Source organism: Sceloporus occidentalis, unplaced genomic scaffold (genome assembly GCF_023333645.1).
Source record: "Sceloporus occidentalis isolate IW3139 unplaced genomic scaffold, rSceOcc1.0.p SCAF_3, whole genome shotgun sequence".
Classification (NCBI taxonomy): domain Eukaryota; kingdom Metazoa; phylum Chordata; class Lepidosauria; order Squamata; family Phrynosomatidae; genus Sceloporus; species Sceloporus occidentalis.
Window position 1 is genome coordinate 236,147,869 of NW_028316983.1, and position 19,090 is coordinate 236,166,958.

At 43.2% G+C, this 19,090-nt stretch overlaps 1 long non-coding RNA gene across 2 annotated transcripts in view; it reads left to right on the forward strand.

The window, feature by feature from the left end:
- The window catches only part of LOC149317641 (uncharacterized), an 83,306-nt gene that overhangs the window by 42,812 nt on the left and 21,404 nt on the right, over nucleotides 1-19,090 (forward strand). The window lies entirely within an intron of this gene.

Below are 19,090 nucleotides of genomic sequence, written 5' to 3' on the forward strand. Positions count from 1 at the left end.
TGGGCTGTTCTGTTCCACTGAATAGTGACTTGGCATTGTGTTATCCTTTTTCTTGGGAAGTTCTTGGGAATGGATGAAATTATAAGGCAGATAGAGTTTGGAAGAAGTATGTTTATGTCCCTCAAATCAGGTTCAGAACTCCAGCCAGTGGGAGATTCTGGGAGTTGTAGGCAAACAGAGCAACTTTCCCGAGCTTAGTGCAGAGTGCTGTTTGGCAGTTTGAGCATAAACCTGGATTCACTGTCTTGAAATAGATGGCTGAATAGAGTTTCATGGAAACATCCCACCCTTTGGTGTTGGATATTTTTGAGAATGATCAGATAAACTACCTGGAGTGAAGAAGATGCAAAGCTGGTGTCTTCCTTATATTTATGTATGACTTTTGGGCATACATTGTTGTTGTTGTTGTTGTGTGCATTCAAGTCATTTCTGATTTATGGTGGCCCTAAGGCAAACCTCTCCTAGGGCATTCTTGGCAAATTTCTTCCTAGCGGGTTTGACATTGCCATCATCTGAGGCTGAGTGTCTGACTTGCCTGAACACTGGTCTCCAGAGTCATAATTCAACACTCAAACCACTACATGCTTGGTCACAATTAGAGCCAGTGTAGTATAGTTGTTTTAGTGGTTGACTATGACTCTGGGAGACCAGGGTTCAAATCCCCGTTCGGACACTGAAACTCACTGGATGACCTTGGGCAAGTAAGTCATGCATTCCCAGTTGCAGAAGGAAGTGGCAAACCCCCTCTGAATAAATGTTGCCCAGAAAGCCCCATGATAAGTTCACCTCATTTTTCTTTCACAGCTATGTGACAGGCAGAAATCTAACAGGTGAAATCTCCCATTGCTTTTCTGGGATGGCAAAAGGGTGGGGTGATGGAGAGAAAGCCTCTTTCTTTGGTTTAATGCCAACGCTCTTCTGCGAAAAGTACTGACACAGATGGCATTATGCCAGCTCTGATATTTGCTAGCAGGCAAAATCTCTAGAGGGTTGGATTAGCATCCCATCTCTCCCCCAGAGCATGAGAGTAACAAAAGAAAATTCTCTTAAGTAAGAGCACAGAGTGTGTCAGATGAGATTTTAAAATTTACGCAATTAGGAACAATGCAGCCCATTCTCGGTCTCTGTGTGTGTCTTCCCTCCCCAACAGGAATCTAATCTTCTTCTAAACAGTCTGGCTGAGAACACAGGTTTGAGTTTCCCTGCTTTGATGCATTATCTGTGGTGAAGAGCATGGGTGGGCTTTCATGGTTGTCATGGGATGATGGTGGTGAGGACTTGCAAGGGTCTTATAAAGAAAAGGGAAAAGGCAGGGGAAAGGAGCATCATGGAGTAAGAGAAGTTGGAATGATTGCTATATATACTCATGTATAAGTCTAGAAATTTTATTTTTAAAATTGACCCAAAAAACTGGGTTGACTTATCCACAGGTCAATGTGAGTACTCTTATCAAAAGAGGAATTCAGCTCTTCAACTCTTATCAAAAGAGGAATCATCCCCTTCTCTCAGTAAAGGGGTAAAAGGCAAGAGTGTAGTCCAGTGGCACTCAAACTTTGGTGCTCCAGATGTTTTGGATTTTAAGTCCCAGAATTCCCAACTGTTGGCCAAATTGACTGGGGCTTCTGGGGGCTGAAGTCAAAAATATTTGGAGGACCAAAGTATGGGAACCACTGATGTAGTCCATCCTGGGAGCACCTAAAAGAAGCACCAGCCTTTAGTGTGAGCATAAACAGTTATGCCTGCTGGAATATTGTAAGATCTTTGGCATCATTTTCCTTTGCTTCATCCTTTACATACTTTGTTACATGCCCCTAAGTTTCACCCTTGATTTATCCATAGGTCATGTCAAATTCCATAATTTTGGCCCCTAAACCTGCCCTCAACTTATACTTGAAGTTGACATAGTTGAATATATATAGGAAGCTGCACCAGGAATGAGCAAGTACGGAATGGGGCAGGTTTCATTTTTCACCTCATGCCCCCTGACAGTCCACACTGAGAAGATCTGACACAACTGGGTGTTACATCACATTTGGTTTCATTTTTGACCAGTTTGGGGTGTGTTAAAGTTGTGGCATATGGGTGGAAGACGAAACAGCTGGTTGTGTAGTGATTTTGATCTAGGTTTATTGTTTTGGGGGCAAAAAGTGCCCGAAAACTTTGGATGGGTATCAGGGACCACCAATTTTGGACTTCAGTGTGGTCTGTAGGCTGCACTTTGTCCATCCTTGAACTGCATAAGCATGAGATGCTGCCTTCTACTGAGCTGAAACATTTATCTCTTTAGTCCAGTGTTGTCATCTCCAGCCTTTCCCCAGTCTGATATGCTGTGGACTACAAGTATATAAGCATCTCCACAACATCTAGATGTCCAGGATGATGATTAACCCAGCCATAGCCCTCCATCATTTAGAGAAGTACTGTAGTTCTCAACATTTGGTCCTCCATTTGTTTTGGACTTCAGATCCCAGAAGCCCCAGTCAACTCGTCCAACAGGCAGGAATAATGGGAGCTGAAGTCCAAACCACCTGGAGGACCAATAAAAAGAGGAAAGCTAGTGTTATAAAGCTTGCTTGTCACCTTCTCAGACAGCATAAGAAGAGTCATTATTGGATCAGACCAAATGCTTATTTAAGCCAGCATCCTGTTCACACAGTAGTCAATCATTTGCTAGCAGAACATAAATGCATCTGCACCTTGAGAGGAGTCATGCTTTCTTTAGGCAATTGGCTATATAAAGCCCACAAAGATTATAATAAAATTGAATATGTCTCTCCAGAATATGCTTCTGAACTGAGAGGGAAGGTTTTGTCCTTAACCACTTGTAGCATCTTTGGAGATGAACTTGAGCACATATTCCATCATTTCAGCTCACAGAGGAGGAGATACCATATGGTTGCTTGACTTTTGTGCCTATTAGAGCATTGTTTGTTGTGCCTTCAAGTTGTTTCCAACTTACTCCAAGGCTGAGACAGAGAGACTTTTCCAAGGTCATCCAGTAGGTTTCCACACCTGAGCAGTAATTTGAACCCAGGTCAGACACTAAAATTGGACAGAGGCAAACTTCTATCCCTGTTTCAGGTTGGAGAAGTGAGGCTCTTCCCATCTTCTCTCCAGCTTGGTGTGTTCATCTTGATAAAGAGAGTAGAACTGAGAACATTATACTTTTTGGGACAGCAAATTCTAGTTTCCCCCAGCCTGAGTACCCATGCTGGTTGGAAGATTATTGAAGTTTTAATCCCCCCAAAAAGATGTCTGCAAGAGATGCCTTTCTGGAACCTCGTTGATTTTTCACTGTGGAAGGAGTAGTGGCCAATTGGGACCTGGAGGTCAACCCGACATGCTTTTTCAATTCTGCTGTTTGATAAGTGGAAGGAAGGAAGCCTGTTGTTGTTGTGCTCCTGGATCTCAGCACTCACCACTAACTCACTTTTTGCACTTCCACCCTTTGGGATGAACTCATAGCCTATTTATGGTTGCTGGTTATTGCTCTTAACTTCTTGTAAATGCACATTACCCACTGCCTACCAGTTCTGTAGCTGTTTTCTCTGATTTCCAGCATATTCCAGAGCGCTCTTATTTGGGTCTCCTGCTACAGTCTCTGTGACCTAAGAGGACTGCAGGTGGGCATCTTGTTAACCAGACACATTGTTGTTTTTGTTGTTGCGGCTTTCTGCCTTCACATCATTTCTGATTTATGGTGACCCTAGAGCCAGCATGGCATAGTGGTCTGAGCATTGGACTGTGACTCTGCCATGAAACTCACTGTGTGACCTTGAGCAAGTCACATGCTCTCAGCCTCAGGGGAAAGCAATGGCTAACCTTTCTGAACAAAAATTTCCAAGAAAATCCTATGATAGGTTTCCCTTAGGGTCACTATAAGTTGGAAATGAAGACACACAACAACAACAACAACAACAACAACGCAAATCTGTCACAGTTTTCTTGTCAAGATTTGTTCAGATGGGATATGCCCTTACCTCATCTGAGGCTGAAAGAGTGTGACTTGCCCAAAATCACCCAGTAGGTTTCCATGGGCAAGTAGGGATTTGAATCTTGGTCTCTGGAGTTGTAGTCCAACACTCAAACCATTATAGCACATTGGCGCCTACTGCAATACCTCTTACCCTCCTGAAATTAAAATTAATGCCTGGTAATTAGGAGAAAGATGTAGTGAGGTCCATGTCCTTCTCTCTTTCCATCCAGGCCAACTATATTTGTCATTTCATCTTAGCCAGAAAATTGGGGCATTTTGGAAAACTATAGTTTGCTAATCATGGATATTGGGTCTGCATTTCCCTGGCATAGTCTGCCCTTTGAGATTAATCTGAGCAGAGATTGTCTGAACTGGCCCCAGTTCTTTCACTATCACAGTCTAGAAGTAGAAAGTAGATGCTGAGGAATAAAAAATTTTTGAGGGCATTGTACTGCTGTCAGCCTTACCTCCTTCATCCTCCTGTGTTTTCTTCATTATTCCTTTATCCTGTTTCTCTTTTGGAATACTCAACCTTGACTTTCTGCTGTTTTAGTTATATACTTCAGTGTTCTTTCTTTTAGCATTGGGCTGCTTTAATGTCTTGATGAAGTCTCTGGATTACTGTTGGAGCTGCCTCATCATCATTATTTCTATTCCACTTTTTCCTTTTCAGGACTCAAAGCAGCTTGTAACAAATTTAAAAACACACACTGTATATATGTGACTATAAGCCGACCTCATGTATAAGTCAAGGGCAGGTTTTGGGGCCAAAATTAAGGATAAAGGACAAAGCAAAGGAAAACAATGCCGACGAACTTACAAAATTCCAGCAGGCATAATTATTTGTGCTCATACTAAAGGCTGGATGGATGAGAGAGTGGAAGGGGTTCAATGCTTCCAAGACAGATTAAACTCTTGCCTTTCATCAAGGAATGGTTATATATAACAGTACTTACATTGAACTGTGGATAAGTCGACTTAGGTTTTTTGGGTCATTTTTAACCTAAATTTCTAGACTTATACATGAGTATATACAGCAGTTAAAAATTCACAAAATACAAAAGTTAAAGAGAGATAAAAAGATCAAAAAAGTAAAACCAGATTAAAGCATACACCATTAAACACACACACATCAGTGTAACAATTTGTAAGATGCAGCACGTTGCTTGAGAGAGATGGGCCTTATGCAAGTAATCATCAAATGCCTGTCTAAACAGAAGTCTTTACTTTAGTGTATCTGCATAGTTACATCAGTTTGATACCACTATAGGTGTTGTTTGCTTTAGTGCTTAACATTCTTTTATTTTCTTTCCTCTGAACTACAATTCCCACAGTTCCCGGATTCATTTTTTTGGGAACTATAATTCAGAGACTTGTCTCAACCTATGACCTTGTAGATAAAAATGTGCTTTCTACCCATAGCCTAGGGTGGGAAAGGAGGAGGTATGGAATCATATTTTTAGAGGGTTTGGAATACCAAAGACTTGCAACTATGTGTGTAGTGAGCTGACGCAATATTTAAATACTTAATGCCCACATAATTTCATCTGGTTGAGGCTTCATATGGGACAGCTGTGTCAGGGAAGCTGCAACATCCCATGTAATTGCACAATGGTAACATCTGGGAGATGGTGGAGATGGTGATTTTGCTATGCTGGTTAGAAATCTGTCCTTGATGATGCAAAGGTACAAAGGGCCCTTAGACTTGATCTTATCCTTCCTTTTTGTTGTTGTTTTTGTCTTGCAGAGTAGATTTGTCATAACTCATTGAAGCCCAATAAAATGCTACTGATTCAGCCGCTTTAGGGGAGGTAGTTGTAGCTCTGTGGTAGACCACAAAGTCTCAAGTTCAGATCCTTTTATCTTTAGTTAACAAAACAAAATGATCTCCTTTCAGATTCTTCCCAGGAAGATGCTGCAACTACTCTCTCTTTCTCTGGATAAATCCATGTTTTCATTAGGAAGGAGTTTATAGCTCTGAAATGACATCTGTTGTAATTTTAAAGCATTTGGCTTTAGTCTAGTAGGTGTGTTTGTTGTAGTGTGCCTTCAAGTCATTTTCTGACTTACGGCAATCTTAAAGTTCATGTGGTCAGTCTCCTTGGAAAGATTTATTCAGATAAGGTTTGTCATTGCCTTGCTCTGAAGCTGAGAGAGTGTGACTTGTCAAGGTCACCCAGTGAGTTTTTCCATAGCTCAGTGGGGATTTCAACTTTGGACTCCTGAAGTCCTAGTAAGAACATTCAAAGTGCTACACTGCACTACTCAGTAAGTATGTGTCAACTAGGGTCACCAGATTGAAAATTGGAGAGGTTTCCTATACCTTTAAGAGTTGGGTAGAAGAGGGAGTTTCAGCAGGTGTTGCTTATTACCTGGTTGTATCAGAAGCATCACTTAATGAAATTCTGTCTTCTATACAAAGCATAAAAGGTGCAAGAGCCCTCTCCAGTGTTCAGTCTGGTAACCTTAGTACCATTCCATAATGTCAGATTTCCCTCCCATGTGGAAAACAACACTATGGACATGGGGTGGGTATGAAATATTGAGGCGTCATGTTGTTGATGCAACAAGAGGTGTGCACACCTAAATGCCAGGGATGTAAGAGGCTTTGATTTATTTAATCAGAGAACATTAATAAAATATAAATATGCATGGCGTCTAAATGATTAGTGCTGAGTACCGATCAATTTGGAGCAGATGTACAGAGAAAGTTGAGTCTTTTGGCATTTACCTTCCTTATCCCTGCGAGCAGAAAGAGTACAAACTAAATGGGCCTTTAAAAATGGGAAACTGAGCATTCAGTGGAGCAGCTTGAAGTATCTCTATGGGGCTGATTGGGGCTGCAGTTAGGAACATAGGAAACTACAGGTTGAGTCTCCCCTAGGAACATAGGAAACTATAGGTTGAGTCTCCCTTACCTGCAGTTCCAGTATCTGAAATATGCCAAAAACCAAAATGAGGATGGCTGAGATGGTAACACCTTTGCATTCCAATGATTCAGTGTGCACAAACTTTGTTTCATGTGCAAAATTATTAAAATATTGTATAAAATTTACCTTTAGGCTATGTTTATAATATGTATATGAAACATACATGAATTTTGTGTTTAGGCTTGAGTCCCATCTCAAGATACCTCATTATGTTGCTGTTGTGTGCTTTCAAGTTGTTCCCGATTTATGGCAACCCTAATGGGTTTTCTTGGCAAGATTTGTACTGAGGAGGTTTGCCATTGCCTTTCCCAGAGGCTGAGAGCATGTGACTTGCCCAAGGTCACACAATAGGTTTCATGGTTGAGCTGGGAACTGAACCTTGGTCTTCAGAATAATAGGCCAGCACTCAAACCACTACACCATGCTGGCTTGCCTGTCATTATGTACATATATGCAAATATGTGTATTCCAAAATTTAAAAGGAAAATCCAGAATCCAAAACACACTGGTCTCAGGCATTTCAGATAAGGGAGACTCAACCTGTGTGTCCTAGATCAGATTGTTGGCCCATCTTGGTTAGTACTGTGTACATCAGGGGTGGCAAGCATGTGGTCCTTTAGATAGTGTTGAACTCTATTCCCACCAGGGGCCAAACTAGCATGGCATTTGTGCAGGAAACTCCCAGAGTTCAAATCTCTACACAGCCATAGAAAATCATTGGGTGACCTTGGGCGACTCACTCTCTCTCAACCTTGGAGGGCAGCAGTGGCAACCACCCTGTGAACAAATCTTGCAGAGAAAATCATAGAATTGTAGAGTTGGAAGAGACCACAAGGGCCATCCAGTCCAACCCCCTGCCATGCAGGAAATCACAGTCAAAGCATTCTTGACAGATGGCCATCCAGCCTCTGTTTGAAGACCTCTAAGGAAGGAGACTCCATTACACTCTGAGGGAGTTTGTTCCACTGTCGAACAGCCCTTACTGTCAGGAGGTTCCTCCTAATGTTGAGGTGGAATCTCTTTTCCTGTAGTTTACATCCATTGTTCCGCAATCTAGTCTCTGGAGCAGCAGAAAACAAGTTTGCTCCCTCCTCAACATGACATCCCTTCAAATATTTAAACAGGGCTATCATATCACCTCTTAAACTTCTCTTGTATAATAGATTTGCCTAAAGGTTGGTTGAGGACTTTAAGGACACATAAGAACAATAGGAAATATAAAATCTGAGAATGGTAAGGCACTAGGTAATTCACCTGAAGTAGCCCCAATGTAGTCAATGTCCAAATTGTGGAATTTTTTGGCACCTATAGTCCAAGAGATAATATAGTAAGCAGTGACATCTGGATAGTTGTAAGGCCAGTTCTTGCCTTTTCCAGCCCATTCTTGGGGGGGGGGGGGGGGCGGACTAGAAATGTAAAGATTGAAATATTAATTTGCTTCTGTCTCTGTGCACTGATTTGCCATTCCCTGGGGCTCTTTGGTATTGCTTAAGCTTTATGCTTTCTTAAAATTATTTAAATGTGTGCATATTGATTTTATTCTGCATTTTTTACTCCTTTACTATGGAACTATATTGTAGCTTCACATGGAGAGACTGGGAATTGAACCTGGGACATAGTTTTTGTGAGTTTTTCAGGCTATGTGGCCATGTTCTAGAAGAGTTTGTTTCTGAACTGAGACAATTGCAGACAGAGCTGGTCCTCTGCTGCTGAGCAGTGTTAATGGGACCAGTGTGGGAAACAGTGCAATGACCTGTGCAGGATGGTTTTTTGTCTTCTGTTGTGCATTTCTTTTGTGGGTGTGTGGGGTGGAAAATATAATTGGGATCTTAAGTGGGTTTGAAGGCAAGCACTTATGGAAGGCAGGTTAGTATTTCCATTGTGAGTTTGCATTTAATGAATCAGCTGTTTCTTGCTTCTGTCTTCAGACTTGGGTGGTGTCTGGAAGACGCAACATCAATTACTTTTTAACTAATCATTTAAGTCTCTTGAGGCGTGGGGTTTAGATAACCAGGGCATCCTCTTTTGATGCTCTGGTGTAGGAACTGAAGAGATCAGGAGCACCTGTGGTTGATGATAATATCTTGAGAGAAGGCAGGGTAGCAGCAAATTGTGCTGCAACCACAATCATCCTTATCTTTTTTAGCCTTTCTCAGGCTGGCATGTAAGGTGCCTTGACAGACACTCCAAACCCCCTATTTTTTTTGGGGGGGGGGCTTCCTGTGCCTGTAAACTTTGCAACACTAAACTTTGACATCTGTCAGAAACAACTAGAAGGCACACAGCAACAAAAATTGGCAATGCTCTTCCAAAGCTTTTCTGCTACATATTTTCCAATTAGGTGGAATCTTAAAAAGATGGATTGAATAGCATTGTATTTCTATAATCCTGTTAGGCTTTCCAGCAGCCAGAATTTCTGCTTTAAATCACCCATCCTTATCATCACCACCACCATCTGTTTATTTAGTGCCATCAATATATATGACACTTCACAGAATAAAACAATAAAATAGACACCCCACCCAGCCAAATGTGTACAATTAATTTTTAAAAAGGAATATGGGGAAGGAAAGAGTAATATTAGTGTAAAGCTAGCACAATATAGTTGTAAAACAAGTTATCCTGTTGTTATCCTTATGAGAAATGCCCTGAGACATGTCATGACAGAATACAGTTCATATCTGACAAAACATGGGGTAGTTTGGGGAGCATGAGGCTAGGTTTTGGGTTGTGGAACACCACTTGCAGAGCCTCACAATGGGAAGATGAAATGATGGCCCGTTACAGACCACCCTCAAGCGGCCGTTCTCCTGCCACTGCCATTCGCTGCGGAGGGAAGCCCCAGCGGCCAGACCGCGAGGCTTCCTGGTGCAGCGAAAAAGGAGTGCCGAAATGGCGCTCCTATTCAAAACGTGGAAGTGGTGCCGCAAGGGGTGAAGCGCGCCCTCGCGGCGTCACTTCCGCCGTGACACGTCTGGATGCTATGCATCCAAGACGTCAAAATGGCAGTGCCCATGTGGATGGGCCCTGCCATTTACGACGCGCTCTGCGCGTACTACAGAGAAGGGCCGTGAGGAAGCTAAGACCCTTCCTAACCCTAATACGGCCCTTCCTAACTCTAGTACGCGCGGAGCGCGTGCTTTATGGTGGTCTGTAACCCGCCAATATAATTGCCATTCAGCTTCAATCGGTCTTGGATGATACTGATTTTCTAGACCCATTTCAAACTGGCTTCCGGGCAGGCTATGGAGTTGAGACTACCATGGTCGCTTTGGTCGATGATCTCCGTCTGGGCATGGACAGGGGTAGCGTGTCCCTGTTAGTGCTCTTAGACATCTCAGCGGCTTTCGATACCATTGACCATGGTATCCTTCTGGAACGCCTGAGGGAGTTAGGTATCGGGGGCACTGCGCTCCAGTGGTTCCGTTCCTACCTCTCAGGTAGATTCCAAATGGTGCAGCTGGGGGATGTGTTCTCCGATAAGAGGGCGCTTACATCTGGCGTCCCTCAAGGAGCCATTCTGTCCTCCATGCTATTTAACATTTACATGAAACCGCTGGGAGAGATCATCCGGAGACACGGGGCGCGGTGTTATCAGTACGCTGATGACACCCAAATATGTTTCTCTGTGTCTCCAACTGATGCAGTGACCAGGGATGGCATCTCTCCTCTAGATGCCTGTCTGGAGTCAGTAATGGGCTGGATGAGGGAAAACAGACTCAGTTTGAGTCCAGAGAAAACGGAAGTGCTCGTGATAGGTTCCCCGGGCCTTGGGATGGAAATTTGTCCACCTGTCCTGAATGGGGTCACGCTTCCCCTGAAGGACTCTGTTTGCAGTCTGGGGGTGCTCCTGGACTGGTCGCTCCACCTTACATCTCAGGTGGATGCGACAGTCAGGAGCACTTCTTATCAGCTTCTGCTGATACGCCAGCTGCGACCCTACCTGGGCCGGGGGGACCTTGAAACGGTGGTACATGCTCTGGTAACCTCTCGGTTGGATTTCTGTAACGCGCTCTACATGGGGCAACCCTTGTACCAAACCTGGAAGCTTCAATTAGTGCAGAACATGGCAGCCAGACTGGTCACTGGATGCCCCAGGACCAGCCATATAACACCTGTTTTACAAGATCTACACTGGCTTCCCATTCGCTTCCGGGCGCAATACAAGGTGTTGGTTATTACCTATAAAGCCCTAAATGGCTTGGGCCCAGGGTACTTGGAGGACTGCCTCTCCCCATATAATCCGCCCCGCACCCTCAGGTCGGCCGGGAAGCAATTGCTGAGAGTTCCAGACATGAAATACTCTGTGACTGCACAAAGGGCATTTTCCAGCTTGGCCCCGCAGCTCTGGAACTCCCTTCCCGGTGAGCTCCGCTCCGTTACCTCCCTTGACATATTTCGGAAGAGGTTAAAAACCTTCCTCTTCCAACAGGCTTTCCCCCAGACAATGTAGCATCTGCTCTCTCCCTGATGTATTGTTCCACCTGCACTTTATGCTAGCTATTGTTGTGTTTTAATTCTGCAGTTTTTACCTTGTTTTTAATCTGTTTTATTGCATTGTTAGTGCTTTGATGTATTTATACTGTTTGTGAGATTTGTACATTGTTGTACTTTGGTGTTACCTGCTTAGATCTGCAAAGGATAAGCGGGATACAAATAAACAGTTTATTATTATTATTATTATGAATTAATAAAAGAAGTAACAAAACAAAAAAGGTTGAGAAAGCAACAATATAATATAAAATAATATTTGTTTGTCAGCAAAAATATAAAAATGTGTGTCTTGTGTGCCTTCAAGACATTTCTGACTTACGGCAACCCTAAGATGAGCCTATCATGGGGTTTTCTTGGCAGGATTTATTCAGAGGATAAATTGCCTTCCCCTGAGGCTGAGAGAATGTGATTTGCCCAAGGTCACCCAATGGGTTTCATGGCCAAGCTAGGAATTGAACCCTGGTCTCTTCAGAATCGTAGTCCAACACTGAACTATGGCACACTGTCTGACAAGGAACTTCTGTGACTTGTGTGCCTTCAAGGCATTTCTGAAGGCCCATACAGACAGGCCAAAATAAAGCTGCTTCGGTCACTTTGGAGGTATGCTGTTTAAATTATGCTTGCATCCTAAGAGGTCGGAAGCCGCACCAAAGCCATACTCCAAAGTGACCCGAAGCAGCTTTATTTCAGCCTGTCTGTTCAGGCCCTGACTTAAGGGGAGCCCATCATGGGGTTTTCTTGTGAGATTTACCTATAATGATGTTTTCTTGGCAGATGTATTCAGAAGGGGTTTGCCATTGCCTTCCTCTGAGGCTGAGACAGGATGACTTGCCCAAGGTTATCCTGTGGGTTTCCCTGGTTGAGCAGGGATTTGAACCCTGGTGTTCCAGAGCCCTACTAAAACACTAAAACCACTGCGCTACGCTGACTTGCGAGTGTTTGCAGGCTTCTGCCAGTCTTTAGAAACAGATTGTCTTCCCCTGTACAGACTAATAAAAATATGATTTTTCATTTTTGATGGAAGAGGCAAAACCTGGCATAGTAAAGGCCTATTTATTCTACTGCCTGTGAAGGAGTAGTTTATTCTTATCTGTCAGCCACTGATGAAGACAGAATGTGTCGAAACACATTTGGCTTCTACAGAACATCTGCATCTGGAGTAATTCATGCCAAGCTGTTTTTGAAATGTGAAATATTTCTACATCCTCATTGTTAATACTGGCTTGCATAAAGCATCTGTATCTGCAGCAATTTATGTAAGACCATTCAGAATTATGAAACCTTTGTATGTCTCCTTTGGTAATACAGTTCAGGCAAGCTTTGGATTAGTGAGTTAGTTGTTCCCGTATATGGTGATTTAATTAGGATTTATGCTTGCTTGTCTATAGTTATTTTTTCCCCTTTACTGATAATTAATTATAATATAAATAATATTTTAATACAAGCAGTTTCAACATTAACCACTTGCAACATCTTAAGTCTTTGGTGTATAAATTTGTTGTTGTGTACTTTCAAGTCCTTTCCAATTTATGGCGACTCGTATCATGGGGTTTTCTTGGCAAGTTTCATCAGAGGGTATTTGTCATTGCTATCCCCTGGGGCTGAGAGAGTGTGACTTGCCCAAGTCACATGACTGAGTTGCGATGGCAAATCTGCCCAGTGCTCAAACCACTACCTTAAGGTTATAAGTCAGAAATTACTTGGGAACTATACAACAAACATATCTGGTTTTGAATGCAGAGACATAGCTGGCTGGAATATCAGCATGCGAACAGATCGTCCCACCTTTGAGGTACATGTCTGCATTTGAGGAAGTTAGTCTCAAAGGTTCTGCAAAAGCCCTTTGCATAGTGATAGCTGGGTTAGTTTGCCATCAGGCAATGGTCTCTCCTCCCTTTTATTTAAATCCTTTTAAAATGTAAAGAATTCTAAATGCAGGCTAAGTGGGAGGGGGCAATCTGGCCTGAGGGAACCAGCATTTGGGTTTGTCACCAAGAGGCCTAAAAGGTGCTCACCTTGTCTAATCTATGCATTTTTGTTGGTGGTGGTGACTCAAAAGGCCTCTGAGGGGGGAAGTCCCAAGTCCAGCAAAGAAAGAAGGCAACCAGGAGACAATGATGACCAGCTTTACCAGGAGCAGTTGAGTCATTTGACAATTAGCAGTCAATTCAGCTTTGTTTGCAGGCTTTGTCATTTGCTTTGCTGGAGTTTGCCAGCCTCAAATGCGTGACTTTTTAAATACCCCTGAAGGCTAGATCTGACAGTTAATTGTGAAAAAATAATTTAAAGTGTACGTCTTTTAAAATGCCATCTGGACTCATTTTTTTAAAGCTGTAAGGAACAAGCCCCTCTCAGTAGGACTTAAATTCCACCCAGTCACTTAAGTTTGTAGCCCAAGGCTGCATGAAATGCCCAGTCTTCTTCCTGTGGTCACAGCTGAGTTGAATTAGCATCAGCCTGGTTTGGTTTGGTTTGGTTTGGTTGATCTCCACAGAGGTTTTGTTAAGAAGTGAACGCCTACACAGTATTCCTCTTACTAGAAATTAAAATGATGAGACAGAGGCTATCACAGTTTGGAGAAACCAGAGTGCTTGGAAAAGACAGTACAGTTGACCCTACATATCTGTCAAGTCTTTATCAACAGATTCAACTGTTCATGGCTTGAAAATAATTTTTTAAAAATTCCAAAAAGCAAACCTTGATTTTTCCATTTTATAGAATCGTAGAGTTGGCAGAGACCACAAGGGCCATCCAGTCAAGCCCATTCTACTATGGAGGAATATACTGTTAAAGCAAATCTCAAAAGATGGCCATCCAGCTTCTGTTTACAACCCTCCAGGGAAGGAGACCCCCCACCATACTCTGGGACAGCATATTCCACTGTTGAACACCTCTTACCATCAGGAAGTTCTTCCTCATGTTTACGTGGAATCTCTTTTTCTTGTAGTATGAATTTTATATAAGGGACACTATTTTACTACACTATTGTGTATAATGCGACATAAGCATCCATGGATTTTGGTATTCGTGGATGGGGCCGGGTTGTGGAACCAAACCCCAGTGGATACCAAGGGCCCAAATGTAATGCTGAGAAAAGTTGAAAACAGTAGGGAAAGGGGTAAACCTCTTTTTCAAAGAAATGGCTCTGTTAGGCTGGAAAATCAGTATGCAAAGTCGTTTTGTAGCACCTTTGAGACTAAGCGCTGGTACACACCGCCATAAAGCGGTGTGCTCCCGGTGATATTAGGGTTAGGGAGTGCGCACCAACTGCACGCTCCCTAATCCTAATATGTGTGTGTGGATGCCATGATTGTGCGGCCCTGCCCACACGTCGCATGTGTCTGTGATGTCGCAGCTGTGCTGCGTCCAAAATGGCATGGCGCAGCTGCAACATAACCGCGCCATCCTACTGCGCTTGTGGCATCGCAGCAGCACAGCAAACTGGAGCTGCTTCTGCATGTTCCTTTTTTGTTGCGCAGTGGCACCGCAACATTTGGTTGCTGCAGTAATGCTGCACAGCAATGAGAGGCAGCTCCAGCCTACCTTTTGCAAGCGGTGTGTACCGCGCCTAACTGAAAGAAATTGGTAGATAGCATGAGCTTTCATAGACTTGAGCCTTCTTCCTCAGATGCAGGTCTATGAAAGCTCATGCTACCTATCAACTTCTTTCTTTCAGTTAGTCTCAAAGGTGCTACAAGATCCCTTTGCATGCTCTTTAGAGGTGGAATTCAAAGATACAGTATTACTGTGTTACTCTGGAGCAGGGGTAGGCAACCTTTTTGAGCCGGGGGCCGGGTTGCTGTCCCTCAGACAACGGGGGGGGGGGGGGGGGGCGAAGCCAAAAAATAAAAAATTATTTTTTAAAAAAAAAAAATTAAATAAATAAATAAACCGGGACAAATGTAGGACAACTTTTTTTAAAAAAAGTGGAGGACACACAAAAAAAAAATGCTGATTTTTTAAAAAAATGTTAATATAAATGCATGTTTCTGAGGCGTCTCATGCGCAGGGGCAAGGGGGGCAATTGTAGACAATTGCCCCCCTTGCCCCTACGCATGAGAGGCCAAAGGCCCCAGCGGCAATCAGCAGCAGGACCGGGCTGGGGCCGGTCCCAAGGCCTCACCGGGCCGCATCCGGCCCGCAGGTCGCAGGTTGCCTACCCCTGCTCTGGAGAATCAATACATAGAGAGATCTTGTAGTGCCTTTGAGACTAACTGAAGGAAAGAAGTTGGCAGCAGGAGCTTTCGTAGGCTTAAGCCAGCCTTCTCAGATGTATTTGGTCTTTAGAGATGGTGTGACTGGCTCAAGGAAGCCATGGCCCTGGGTAACCAAAGGATGATCATGACAGCTAATCATAGTTTGACTCAGGACAGCATCTTATGCTGGCCCCACAGTCTAGGTTCCCTAGAAGAAATGGAAGTAAATACTAATCCACGAAGGAGTCATTGCATAGTGGTTTGAGCTTTGAGCTATGACTCTGGAGACCACTGGTCAGATCCCAGCATGATCATATAAATCCACTTGGGCAAGCCACACTCTCTCAGCCTCAGAGGATGGCAATAGCAAACTCCTTCTGAAAAACCACACCAAGATAGGTTTGTCTTAGGGTCACCATAGTGACTCAAAGGCACACAACAACAACAACAACAACAATCCCCTTGATACTTGAGATCCTAAACAATATTTTTTTCTAACACCTTCCCTCCTTGTTTTGTAGCCAACAAATGGAATGCCATGTTGTCATGAAGTAAAGATTAAGGAGGCTGTGAGTTTGGCTGAGTGGAACTCAGAAGTGTTATTTTTGGTGGGGAGACTATAATTCCCCAAATCCCCCAACCAGCTGCTGCTGCACTTTAAATTATACCCTCCCTCACCATTGGCTGCACTTGCTGTTGCTTTTGTAAGAGTTTCAATCCAACAATTACAGCTCTGAAGGGCCTCTCATTCCCCCTATGTTGATCTCAATTCTTCTTCTCCTTTATTTTTTTCTTTTTTAGAACTGGAGAGTAAAGATAAAGTGATTCCAGGGATTTGTCTCCTAAGGGTAGTAAAAAGGAAGAAAACTAACTCCCAGTCCATCAGCTTCTTGAACAGTGCCTGCATATCAAGTTTACTGAAATGGTTCACAGGCGTCGCAGAAGCATTTGCTGACTCAACCTCAGATTAAAATAAACAGGATAGTTGGCTTGCTCTGGTCAGGCGTGCAGATGCACAGAAATGCTTTCCGCTTAGTTCACCCCATTGCAATGTCAAAATAAGGATCGAACAATCTGTCTGTTCTTCCTTGGAATGAATGAAGTGGCTGCCATGGATGTGAAGGGCATAAGAAGGCAACAGGTGTACCTGAGATGGCAGTTTTATTCTCAGTTTGGGGTGGGTATCACTAAAGCTGCAAATTCCTAGGTGGTTGTCTGGCACCTTGCTGCAGGCACCCTATAACTGGAAATAACATTGCTCATTTGGCCCTCTTTCAGGTTGATCCCTAGAAATGAGAAATCATAGAATCACAGAGCTGGAAGGAACTGTAAGGGTCATCTAGTCCAACTCACTACTTTGCAGGGGTACACAACTAAAGCACTATTGAGAGATGGCTATCCACTGTCCAGAGGTATTCACCTTGCATGGCAGTCTATCCTACTGTCAAATAGTTCTTACCATTAGGAACTTCTTCCTAATGTTTACATCAGATCTCTTTTCTTGTAATTGAATTCATTTATTTCTCTCCCCCACTAATTGATCTTTTTCTTATGCAATTCAGTTTAGAGTTTGTGTTGGAACAAGCATTATTAGGTACTTATCCAGGTCCACCTGTATCAATCTTGTTTGCATCATTCTCTCCCAACCTCTCTAGTGGCTAAGGATGATGGGGATTGTGGTGCATCATGGCTGGAGAGAGCCTTCTTGAAGGTCTGGATTGGGCATGAAACCAGGAAACTTGGATTCATGTCCAGACCTTAAGGAGCCCCACTCCTAGTGTAGCCTGTAGGCAAATCTGGTAAGCTTTCAACTTGTGATGAGGTAGGTAATGTTGAAGATGAACAACCTTAGTTGTCTCACTAGTTTTTTTAAGGGGGGATTTGTTTTATGACTTACATTGTCAGTAAATTCTGTTGAGATGTTGTTCATAGTTTGATAAAATGATTGGATTTAGTTTCTTCTTCAGCTTCACTCTTATTTTTTATATACCTAAGTAGTTTATGATCATTACCACAGTCATGATCCATTGGAGCAGACAATAATGCTAGGAAAGGTGGAGGGATGTAGAAAAAGAGGAAGACCATATACCAGTTGGAAGGACTCTATTAAGGAGATCATGGGCATGAATTTGCAAGACCTAAGCAGAGCAGAGGAGGATAGGGAATCTTGGAGATGTCTCTTCCATGGGGTCACCATGAATTGGGATTGACTCGAAGGCAGTTAACAACATCAAAAATTTGTTTTATGGGGTTATTGTGGCCTCTCCTATGTTAAATGGGGCAGGGAACCTATATTGTACAGTGCACCCATGCATACGTGGGTGCGCTATATGTGGCTTTAACCTTACGTGGAATGTTAAGCTGCCAGGGAATGAATGGCGCAGGCGCTGCACTGAAAGCGGGAATGCTCCTCCATTGAAACTAATGGGGTATGAGCTTACATGCTTTTCCCCATACATGGGGGGGGGGGGGGCAGGAACGGATCCCCGTGTATGAGGAGGGCCCACTGTATTGAAGACGTGGCAAGAACCAGTGGGTAGCAATTAGCAAAATTTTAAGAAGAATTAACCTACTGGTTTAAGCTATTTGACCATGAATCAGATGATCTCAAGGGAAAGTGAATCATAGAATCATAGATTTGGAAGAGCCCACAAGGGCCCTGTAATATAAATAAACTTTTTATTTGTGGGGCCTAAAGCACCCTGGCAATCTCCCCCCAAACCCCAACAAACCACTTTATGACATAAATTCCATGTCATTTTCTATCTGAACACATTATGGTGACTTTCTTTTGTCTCATACCACCACCACCACCCCCATTTTTTTTCACTAAAAACTGACCAGAAGAGACACAAAGTCACTTGCAGTGAGCTGGGACATGCCAGTGTGGTCTACTGGTGATGGTGGGGATTTCCAAGGAAAAAGATTGGTCCCTGGCCTCCATGCTCATGCTGAAGGTATTTCAGAAGAGGCTGGAAGAACACCTGTCAGAAATATTGTAATTACACCCTGCATTGAGCAGGGAATGTCAAGGAATGGCCTTCGTGGTCTCTTTCAACACTTTTGAGTCTAGAACCTTGTGACCTTGCTATATCTCAATGGTGAAAGATTAATTAATGGCTGTACATGCCTGGAACATGCCAATGTGACATCATAGTTCAGGTGTGGAAAATGCAAATTATATCTTTTGCAAAAGAGTGGACAGCTGGAGTATTCTGATTAAGTGCAACACATGAGATATGTACGTGAAGCAAAAAATGGCAGAGTTGCTCTCGTGAGTGGTAACAGCGTTTGGATTCTGTGAAATAAATCATTTCCCTTTCTCTCTCTCAGTTGCTTGTACAAACACAGCCTCCTCAGACACTCCTTGCCTTGGCCAGACTCCAAAGATAAACAATATTTACTATGGAATCCTTTTTTTTTCTTTGCCACATCCACCCGACATTTCATCCCCTATTAGGAAATGACTGGTTTCCACCATCGGTGCTGTTTGT